This window comes from Oncorhynchus gorbuscha, linkage group LG08 (genome assembly GCF_021184085.1).
Source record: "Oncorhynchus gorbuscha isolate QuinsamMale2020 ecotype Even-year linkage group LG08, OgorEven_v1.0, whole genome shotgun sequence".
NCBI classification, from domain to species: Eukaryota; Metazoa; Chordata; class Actinopteri; order Salmoniformes; family Salmonidae; genus Oncorhynchus; species Oncorhynchus gorbuscha.
Window position 1 is genome coordinate 749439 of NC_060180.1, and position 13454 is coordinate 762892.

Below are 13454 nucleotides of genomic sequence, written 5' to 3' on the forward strand. Positions count from 1 at the left end.
GTGATATATGTCAGTGATATAGGTCAGTGATATATGTCAGTGATATAGGTCAGTGAAAGGTCAGTTGTATATGTCAGTGATAGCTCAGTGATACATGTCTGTGATAGGTCAGTGATACATGTCAGTGATAGGTCAGTGATACATGTCAGTGATATATATCTGTGATAGGTCAGTTGTATATGTCAGTGATAGCTCAGTGATACATGTCTATGATAGGTCAGTGATAGCTCAGTGATATATGTCTGTGATAGGTCAGTGATAGCTCAGTGATATATGTCTGTGATAGGTCAGTGATACATGTCAGTGATAGGTCAGTGATATATGTCAGTGATAGGTCAGTGATATAGGTCAGTGATAGGTCAGTGATATAGGTCAGTGATATATGTCTGTGATAGGTCAGTGATATATGTCAGTGATAGGTCAGTGATATATGTCTGTGATAGGTCAGTGATATATGTCAGTGATACATGTCTCTGATAGCTCAGTGATATAGGTCAGTGATAGGTCAGTGATATAGGTCAGTGATATAGGTCAGTGATATATGTCAGTGATACATGTCTCTGATAGCTCAGTGATATAGGTCAGTGATAGGTCAGTGATAGGTCAGTGATATAGGTCAGTGATATAGGTCAGTGATATAGGTCAGTGATATAGGTCAGTGAAAGGTCAGTGATATATGTCAGTGATATAGGTCAGTGATATAGGTCAGTGATATAGGTCAGTGATATAGGTCAGTGATATAGGTCAGTGAAAGGTCAGTGATATAGGTCAGTGATAGCTCAGTGATATAGGTCAGTGATATAGGTCAGTGATATATGTCAGTGATATAGGTCAGTGGTATAGGTCAGTGATATAGGTCAGTGATATAGGTCAGTGATATAGGTCAGTGATATACAGGATGTCAGTGATATATGTCAGTGATATAGGTCAGTGATATATGTCAGTGATATAGGTCAGTGATATATGTCAGTGATATAGGTCAGTGAAAGGTCAGTGATATAGGTCAGTGATATAGGTCAGTGATATAGGTCAGTGATATAGGTCAGTGATATATGTCAGTGATATAGGTCAGTGATATAGGTCAGTGATATATGTCAGTGATATAGGTCAGTGAAAGGTCAGTGATATAGGTCAGTGATATATGTCAGTGATATAGGTCAGTGATATAGGTCAGTGAAAGGTCAGTGATATATGTCAGTGATATAGGTCAGTGATATAGGTCAGTGAAAGGTCAGTGATATAGGTCAGTGATATAGTTCAGTGAAAGGTCAGTGATATATGTCAGTGATATAGGTCAGTGATATAGGTCAGTGATATAGGTCAGTGATACATGTCTCTGATAGGTCAGTGATATAGGTCAGTGAAAGGTCAGTGATATAGGTCAGTGATATATGTCAGTGATATAGGTCAGTGATATATGTCAGTGATATAGGTCAGTGATATAGGTCAGTGATATATGTCAGTGATATAGATCAGTGATATATGTCAGTGATATAGGTCAGTGATATAGGTCAGTGGTATATGTCAGTGATGTCAGTGACCAGGATTCCTGGAAAAGCTGTGAACTCTGGGAAAGTTGTCAGAACCCTAGTCAGTGGTACGGGGAAGGCTGCACCTACTGGATGTATCGGTTCAGTTCCTGTTTACTGCAGCGTGACCAGTGGTAGCGATGGAAGGCTGCTTGGACCAGCGGAGCCATGATGCTCCCCATGCTGGTCTCGTCAGAACAACGATTCCCCTGTCCGTCATGTTCCATACCTAACCTGTTGAAATGGTACCTGAGTTATTGATGAGCAAAACACAGTATTACGCTCAAACACAAAGCCTGTGTCTGAAAGGACTCTCTATTCCCTATATAGGGCACTACTGTTGACTCTCTGTTCCCTATATAGGGCACTACTGTTGACTCTCTGTTCCCTATATAGGGCACTACTGTTGACACTATTCCCTATATAGGGCACTACTGTTGACTCTCTGTTCCCTATATAGGGCACTACTGTTGACACTATTCCCTATAGGGCACTACTGTTGACTCTCTATTCCCTATATAGGGCACTACTGTTGACTCTCTATTCCCAATATAGGGCACTACTGTTGACTCTCTATTCCCTATATAGGGCACTACTGTTGACTCTCTATTCCCTATATAGGGCACTACTGTTGACTCTCTATTCCCTATATAGGGCACTACTGTTGACTCTCTGTTCCCTATATAGGGCACTACTGTTGACTCTCTATTCCCTATATAGGGCACTACTGTTGACTCTCTATTCCCTATATAGGGCTCTACTGTTGACTCTTTATTCCCTAAATAGGGCACTACTGTTTACTCTCTATTCCCTATATAGGGCTCTACTGTTGACTCTCTATCTGACCCCCATCTGGAGTGTGTCTAAGTTCTGTGTTTACCAGCTGTGTCCATGTCTCTGTTCCCAATGCCATCCTACTTCCTTTGCAGTGCAGAGAACCCCCCCCCCCCACACACACACACACGCAGCTCTTTGCTTGTATTCCTCTTAGTTTCTTCCAGCTATGGGGCTCACAGGTCCCGTAGGACCCTGGTCAACAGTAGTGAACAACAGGGAGGAGGGCGCCACTTGGGACAACAGTAGTGAACAACAGGGAAGAGGGCGCCACTTGGGATAACAGTAGTGAACAACAGGGAGGAGGGCGCCACTTGGGTCAACAGTAGTGAACAACAGGGAGGAGGGCGCCACTTGGGACAACAGTAGTGACCAACAGGGAGGAGGGCGCCACTTGGGACAACAGTAGTGACCAACAGGGAGGAGGGCGCCACTTGGGATAACAGTAGTGAACAACAGGGAGGAGGGCGCCACTTGGGACAACAGTAGTGACCAACAGGGAGGAGGGCGCCACTTGGGATAACAGTAGTGAACAACAGGGAGGAGGGCGCCACTTGGGATAACAGTAGTGAACAACAGGGAGGAGGGCGCCACTTGGGTCAACAGTAGTGAACAACAGGGAGGAGGGCGCCACTTGGGACAACAGTAGTGAACAACAGGGAGGAGGGCGCCACTTGGGATAACAGTAGTGAACAACAGGGAGGAGGGCGCCACTTGGGATAACAGTAGTGACCAACAGGGAGGAGGGCGCCACTTGGGATAACAGTAGTGACCAACAGGGAGGAGGGCGCCACTTGGGATAACAGTAGTGAACAACAGGGAGGAGGGCGCCACTTGGGACAACAGTAGTGACCAACAGGGAGGAGGGCGCCACTTGGGACAACAGTAGTGACCAACAGGGAGGAGGGCGCCACTTGGGACAACAGTAGTGAACAACAGGGAGGAGGGCGCCACTTGGGACAACAGTAGTGACCAACAGGGAGGAGGGCGCCACTTGGGACAACAGTAGTGAACAACAGGGAGGAGGGCGCCACTTGGGATAACAGTAGTGAACAACAGGGAGGAGGGCGCCACTTGGGACAACAGTAGTGACCAACAGGGAGGAGGGCGCCACTTGGGACAACAGTAGTGAACAACAGGGAGGAGGGCGCCACTTGGGACAACAGTAGTGACCAACAGGGAGGAGGGCGCCACTTGGGATAACAGTAGTGAACAACAGGGAGGAGGGCGCCACTTGGGACAACAGTAGTGAACAACAGGGAGGAGGGCGCCACTTGGGACAACAGTAGTGAACAACAGGGAGGAGGGCGCCACTTGGGACAACAGTAGTGAACAACAGGGAGGAGGGCGCCACTTGGGTCAACAGTAGTGAACAACAGGGAGGAGGGCGCCACTTGGGATAACAGTAGTGAACAACAGGGAGGAGGGCGCCACTTGGGACAACAGTAGTGAACAACAGGGAGGAGGGCGCCACTTGGGACAACAGTAGTGAACAACAGGGAGGAGGGCGCCACTTGGGATAACAGTAGTGAACAACAGGGAGGAGGGCGCCACTTGGGACAACAGTAGTGAACAACAGGGAGGAGGGCGCCACTTGGGACAACAGTAGTGAACAACAGGGAGGAGGGCGCCACTTGGGATAACAGTAGTGACCAACAGGGAGGAGGGCGCCACTTGGGACAACAGTAGTGACCAACAGGGAGGAGGGCGCCACTTGGGACAACAGTAGTGAACAACAGGGAGGAGGGCGCCACTTGGGACAACAGTAGTGAACAACAGGGAGGAGGGCGCCACTTGGGACAACAGTAGTGAACAACAGGGAGGAGGGCGCCACTTGGGACAACAGTAGTGACCAACAGGGAGGAGGGCGCCACTTGGGATAACAGTAGTGAACAACAGGGAGGAGGGCGCCACTTGGGACAACAGTAGTGAACAACAGGGAGGAGGGCGCCACTTGGGACAACAGTAGTGAACAACAGGGAGGAGGGCGCCACTTGGGACAACAGTAGTGACCAACAGGGAGGAGGGCGCCACTTGGGATAACAGTAGTGAACAACAGGGAGGAGGGCGCCACTTGGGACAACAGTAGTGAACAACAGGGAGGAGGGCGCCACTTGGGACAACAGTAATGAACAACAGGGAGGAGGGCGCCACTTGGGACAACAGTAGTGAACAACAGGGAGGAGGGCGCCACTTGGGACAACAGTAGTGAACAACAGGGAGGAAGGCGCCACTTGGGATAACAGTAGTGAACAACAGGGAGGAGGGCGCCACTTGGGACAACAGTAGTGAACAACAGGGAGGAGGGCGCCACTTGGGATAACAGTAGTGAACAACAGGGAGGAGGGCGCCACTTGGGATAACAGTAGTGACCAACAGGGAGGAGGCGCCACTTGGGACAACAGTAGTGACCAACAGGGAGGAGGGCGCCACTTGGGACAACAGTAGTGAACAACAGGGAGGAGGGCGCCACTTGGGACAACAGTAGTGACCAACAGGGAGGAGGGCGCCACTTGGGATAACAGTAGTGAACAACAGGGAGGAGGGCGCCACTTGGGACAACAGTAGTGACCAACAGGGAGGAGGGCGCCACTTGGGATAACAGTAGTGACCAACAGGGAGGAGGGCGCCACTTGGGACAACAGTAGTGAACAACAGGGAGGAGGGCGCCACTTGCGACAACAGTAGTGAACAACAGGGAGGAGGGCGCCACTTGGGACAACAGTAGTGACCAACAGGGAGGAGGGCGCCACTTGGGACAACAGTAGTGAACAACAGGGAGGAGGGCGCCACTTGGGACAACAGTAGTGAACAACAGGGAGGAGGGCGCCACTTGGGACAACAGTAGTGACCAACAGGGAGGAGGGCGCCACTTGGGATAACAGTAGTGAACAACAGGGAGGAGGGCGCCACTTGGGACAACAGTAGTGACCAACAGGGAGGAGGGCGCCACTTGGGACAACAGTAGTGAACAACAGGGAGGAGGGCGCCACTTGGGACAACAGTAGTGACCAACAGGAGGAGGGCGCCACTTGGGATAACAGTAGTGAACAACAGGGAGGAGGCGCCACTTGGGACAACAGTAGTGACCAACAGGGAGGAGGGCGCCACTTGGGACAACAGTAGTGAACAACAGGGAGGAGGGTGCCACTTGGGACAACAGTAGTGACCAACAGGGAGGAGGGCGCCACTTGGGATAACAGTAGTGAACAACAGGGAGGAGGGCGCCACTTGGGATGCAGCCTGTGTGCTGCGATGACTTACACATGTCCGGTCTCGTGCGCCACCACGAAGGCCGAGGAGAATCCGTCCTCGTGGTTCAGAGTGCAGCTCCTCAGAGGGTGGCACATGCCTGTCACCGGGGCGTAACCTAGGCAACACAGATCACACACACACACACACACACACACACACACACACACACACACACACACACACACACACACACACACACACACACACACACACACACACACACACACACACACACACACACACACACACACACACACACACACACACACACACACACGGGCACTGATAACAAACCGCTAGGCAGAGATGAAGGGTTGTAATGGCTGTTACATCACACCTGGGTTCAAATACTACTTGAAATCATTTGAAATACTTCAGCTGGGCTTGATTGAGCATGCCTGGCGCTATGGAACCAATGGAATAGATGCACAAGCCCAAAACTCCGCCCACTTGGCACTCCAGGCAGACTAAACGTGGTGCTTAAAGTATTAGAATGAAAAACAAATATTACTTGAACCCAGGTCTGGGTACATATGCCTCTCTAAGGCTCTGATCAAACCCCTTGTTATGATGATGTGGTGGGGATGGATTAAGGTGAGACTAGGTCGGCCTGCTTTTAGATGTCTGTCTGTGTTTCGGGAGACGTCTTCAATACCAATGTATCTAGTAAATCATACATACATCATACATTAATATCTTGGTCAGTGGTCGACTTCATCTACAGGGAGGCCAATTTCAAGAACACATTTCTAGTTGCAACGACAACCTGTCAAGAGGCATATAAAGTATCTATTGCATCTATTGCATGTGAAATAGCACGTATATTCTCCTGACACTGGTAGGTACCTCTAGTTGTCAGAATTCCCAGAATGCACGCACATTTTTACAGGTAGTAGTTGTGTAAACAAAGCTACTGCGTAAACATTGCTGCTAACACACGATGTTGCATTGACTTCAGCTCTAAGTGTTCTTTGTGTGTTTTGTTTTTTTTACATAAGAGAAAATGATGAATTATCCCAACAGAGCCAATGCTATTATAATTATAGTGTACCTACTGCAATTAACAAAAACAAACTCCTAATTGGACACAAATCAGAACAACGAATATGGAAATGAACACAGACTACTGTATATAAAGCATGTCGTCTTCATGTGTGGCTCAGTCTCAAATGGCACACTGTTCCCTATATAGTACACTACTTTTGACCAGGGACCATAGTGCGCATCATAGGGAATAGTGTGCCATCTGGGACAAATGCACATGAAGAAGACTTGCTTTATAGTCTGTGTTCCATTTCCATAGTAGTTGTTCTGATTTGTGTCCAATGAGCAGTTTGTTGTTGATAGCAGTAAGTACATGTCTCTGTTGTTTAGCTGATACGTGCTGCTGAACAGATGAGTAAAATGCCCTTTTAAAAATATATTGTGTCAATAATCAGGAAATGCCAAAAGGCAGGAAATGATGCTACGATACAAAATTGAAAAACTGTCAAACTTTGAGAAAGGCCTGAAGATTTTGTCTGTGTACTTGCTTGTGTCTGAATTCCTCCTCTATCTACTAAAATGGACAGTAAGCTTGAAAGCATTTTGTTAAACCCAGCACAGACAGACCAACACAAGCTTGTTATTAAAACCAAATACAACCGTATAATATAACCCAACAATACAGTAATGACACATATTTAAACACAAAGCATAAAGGACACATGAATACAACTACTATAAATAACTACTATACTATACATACGTGCTATACTGTATACTATATATAAAACCACTATACACTATATATAACTACTATACTATATACTAACTACTATATTATATACTATATATAACTACTATACTACATACTAACTACTATACTATATATAACTGCTATACTATACACTAACTACTATACTATATATAACTACTATACTATACACTAACAACAATACTATATATAACTACTATACTATACATAAGTACTATACTATATACTATACATAAGTACTATACTGTATACTATATATAAAGCTACTATACACTATATATAACTACTATACTACATACTAACTACTATACACTATATATAACTACGATACTATACATAAGTACTATACTCTATACTATGCATAAGGGCTATACTGTATACTGTATAAAAACCACTATACACTATATATAACTACTATACTATATACTAACTACTATATTATATAGTATATATAACTACTATACCAAATACTAACTACTATACACTATATATAACTACTATACTATATACTAACTACTATACTATACATAACTACTATACACTATATATAACTACTATACTATATACTTACTACTATACTATACATAACTACTATACACTATATATAACTACTATACTATACACTTACTACTGTACTATACATAACTACTATACTATACATAACTACTACACACTATATATAACTACTATACTATACATAACTACTATACTATACATAACTACTATACTATACATAACTACTATACTATACATAACTACTACACACTATATATAACTACTATACTATACATAACTACTATACTATACATAACTACTATACATTTACATTTAAGTCATTTAGCAGACGCTCTTATCCAGAGCGACTTACATACTCATTGCGAACTCACAGAACAGGGCTCCGGGCAGCCGAGCGGAAATGGAGGAAAACTCGCCTCCCTGCGGACCTGGCATCCTTTCACTCCCTCCTCTCTACATTTTCCTCCTCTGTCTCTGCTGCTAAAGCCACTTTCTACCACGCTAAATTCCAAGCATCTGCCTCTAACCCTAGGAAGCTCTTTGCCACCTTCTCCTCCCTCCTGAATCCTCCGCCCCCCCTCCTCCCTCTCTGCAGATGACTTCGTCAACCATTTTGAAAAGAAGGTCGACGACATCCGATCCTCGTTTGCTAAGTCAAACGACACCGCTGGTTCTGCTCACACTGCCCTACCCTGTGCTCTGACCTCTTTCTCCCCTCTCTCTCCAGATGAAATCTCGCGTCTTGTGACGGCCGGCCGCCCAACAACCTGCCCGCTTGACCCTATCCCCTCCTCTCTTCTCCAGACCATTTCCGGAGACCTTCTCCCTTACCTCACCTCGCTCATCAACTCATCCCTGACCGCTGGCTACGTCCCTTCCGTCTTCAAGAGAGCGAGAGTTGCACCCCTTCTGAAAAACCTACACTCGATCCCTCCGATGTCAACAATTACAGACCAGTATCCCTTCTTTCTTTTCTCTCCAAAACTCTTGAACGTGCCGTCCTTGGCCAGCTCTCCCGCTATCTCTCTCTGAATGACCTTCTTGATCCAAATCAGTCATGTTTCAAGACTAGTCATTCAACTGAGACTGCTCTCCTCTGTATCACGGAGGCGCTCCGCACTGCTAAAGCTAACTCTCTCTCCTCTGCTCTCATCCTTCTAGATCTATCGGCTGCCTTCGATACTGTGAACCATCAGATCCTCCTCTCCACCCTCTCCGAGTTGGGCATCTCCGCGCGGCCCACGCTTGGATTGCGTCCTACCTGACAGGTCGCTCCTACCAGGTGGCGTGGCGAGAATCTGTCTCCTCACCACGCGCTCTCACCACTGGTGTCCCCCAGGGCTCTGTTCTTGGCCCTCTCCTATTCTCGCTATACACCAAGTCACTTGGCTCTGTCATAACCTCACATGGTCTCTCTTATCATTGCTATGCAGACGACACACAATTAATCTTCTCCTTTCCCCTTCTGATGACCAGGTGGCGAATCGCATCTCTGCATGTCTGGCAGACATATCAGTGTGGATGACGGATCACCACCTCAAGCTGAACCTCGGCAAGACGGAGCTGCTCTTCCTCCCGGGAAGGACTGCCCGTTCCATGATCTCGCCATCACGGTTGACAACTCCATTGTGTCCTCCTCCCAGAGCGCCAAGAACCTTGGCGTGATCCTGGACAACACCCTGTCGTTCTCAACCAACATCAAGGCGGTGGCCCGTTCCTGTAGGTTCATGCTCTACAACATCCGCAGAGTACGACCCTGCCTCACACAGGAAGCGGCGCAGGTCCTAATCCAGGCACTTGTCATCTCCCGTCTGGATTACTGCAACTCGCTGTTGGCTGGGCTCCTGCCTGTGCCATTAAACCCCTTCAACTCATCCAGAACGCCGCAGCCCGTCTGGTGTTCAACCTTCCCAAGTTCTCTCACGTCACCCCGCTCCTCCGTTCTCTCCACTGGCTTCCAGTTGAAGCTCGCATCCGCTACAAGACCATGGTGCTTGCCTACGGAGCTGTGAGGGGAACGGCACCTCAGTACCTCCAGGCTCTGATCAGGCCCTACACCCAAACAAGGGCACTGCGTTCATCCACCTCTGGCCTGCTCGCCTCCCTACCACTGAGGAAGTACAGCTCCCGCTCAGCCCAGTCAAAACTGTTCGCTGCCCTGGCCCCCCAATGGTGGAACAAACTCCCTCACGACGCCAGGACAGCGGAGTCAATCACCACCTTCCGGAGACACCTGAAACCCCACCTCTTTAAGGAATACCTAGGATAGGATAAGTAATCCCTCTCACCCCCTAAGTTTTAGATGCACTATTGTTAAGTGACTGTCCCACTGGATGTCATAAGGTGAATGCACCAATTTGTAAGTCGCTCTGGATAAGAGCGTCTGCTAAATGACTTAAATGTAATGTAAATGTACTATACATAACTACTATACTATACACGTACTACTATACTATACATAACTAATATACTATACATAACTACTACACACTATATGTAACTACTATACTATACATAACTACTATACTATATATAACTACAGTACTATACATAACTACTATACTATATATAACTACTATACATAACTACTATACTATACATAACTACTATACTATATACTTACTACTATACACTATATATAACTACTACACACTATATATAACTACTACACACTATATATAACTACTACACACTATATATAACTACTACACACTATATATAACTACTATACTATATACTTACTACTATACTATATACTTACTACTACACACTATATATAACTACTACACACTATATATAACTACTACGCACTATATATAACTACTACACACTATATATAACTACTACACACTATATATAACTACTACACACTATATATAACTACTACACACTATATATAACTACTATACTATATATAACTACTATACTATATATAACTACTATACTATATACTTACTACTATACTATATACTTACTACTATACATAACTACTATACTATATACTTACTACTATACTATATACTTACTACTATACACTATATATAACTACTACACACTATATATAACTACTACACACTATATATAACTACTACACACTATATATAACTACTACACACTATATATAACTACTAGACACTATATATAACTACTACACTATATATAACTACTACACACTATATATAACTACTACACACTATATATAACTACTATACTATATATAACTACTACACACTATATATAACTACTATACTATATATAACTACTATACATAACTACTACACACTATATATAACTACTATACTATATATACCTACTATACTATATATAACTACTACAAACTATATATAACTACTACACACTATATATAACTACTACACACTATATATAACTACTACACACTATATATAACTACTACACACTATATATAACTACTACACACTATATATAACTACTACACACTATATATAACTACTACACACTATATATAACTACTACACACTATATATAACTACTACACACTATATATAACTACTATACTATATATAACTACTATACTATATATAACTACTATACTATATATAACTACTATACTATATACTTACTACTATACTATATACTTACTACTATACATAACTACTATACACTATATATAACTACTACACACTATATATAACTACTACACACTATATATAACTACTACACACTATATATAACTACTACACACTATATATAACTACTACACACTATATATAACTACTACACACTATATATAACTACTACACACTATATATAACTACTACACTATATATAACTACTACACACTATATATAACTACTACACACTATATATAACTACTACACACTATATATAACTACTAGACACTATACATAACTACTATACTATATATAACTACTACACACTATATATAACTACTACACACTATATATAACTACTATACTATATATAACTACTACACACTATATATAACTACTATACTATATATAACTACTATACATAACTACTACACACTATATATAACTACTATACTATATATAACTACTATACTATATATAACTACTACACACTATATATAACTACTACACACTATATATAACTACTACACACTATATATAACTACTACACACTATATATAACTACTACACACTATATATAACTACTATACTATATACTTACTACTACGCACTATATATAACTACTACGCACTATATATAACTACTACGCACTATATATAACTACTACACACTATATATAACTACTACACACTATATATAACTACTACACACTATATATAACTACTACACACTATATATAACTACTACACACTATATATAACTACTATACTATATATAACTACTATACTATATATAACTACTATACTATATATAACTACTATACTATATACTTACTACTATACTATATACTTACTACTATACATAACTACTATACACTATATATAACTACTACACTATATATAACTACTACACACTATATATAACTACTACACACTATATATAACTACTACACACTATATATAACTACTACACACTATATATAACTACTACACACTATATATAACTACTACACACTATATATAACTACTACACTATATATAACTACTACACACTATATATAACTACTATACTATATATAACTACTATACACTATATATAACTACTACACACTATATATAACTACTACACACTATATATAACTACTACACACTATATATAACTACTACACACTATATATAACTACTACACACTATATATAACTACTACACACTATATATAACTACTATACATAACTACTATCCTATACATAACTACTATACTATATACTTACTACTATACACTATATATAACTACTATACACTATATATAACTACTATACTATATACTTACTACTACACACTATATACTTACTACTACACACTATATATAACTACTACACATTATATATAACTACTACACACTATATATAACTACTACACACTATATATAACTACTACACACTATATATAACTACTACACACTATATATAACTACTACACATTATATATAACTACTATACATAACTACTATACTATACATACCTACTATACTATATATAACTACTATACATAACTACTATACTATACATGACTACTATACTATATACTTACTACTATACACTATATATAACTACTATACACTATATATAACTACTACACATTATATATAACTACTACACACTATATATAACTACTACACACTATATATTACTACTACACACTATATATAACTACTATACACTATATATAACTACTACACACTATATATAACTACTATACACTATATAACTACTATACACTATATATAACTACTACACACTATATATAACTACTACACACTATATATAACTACTACACACTATATATAACTACTACACACTATATATAACTACTATACTATATATAACTACTATACTATATATAACTACTACACACTATATATAACTACTACACACTATATATAACTACTACACACTATATATAACTACTATAC

General features: G+C 41.6%; 1 pseudogene; it reads right to left on the reverse strand.

Annotated features, from left to right (window-relative positions):
- Positions 1-13454, reverse strand: part of LOC124042222 — a 48970-nt pseudogene that overhangs the window by 27542 nt on the left and 7974 nt on the right.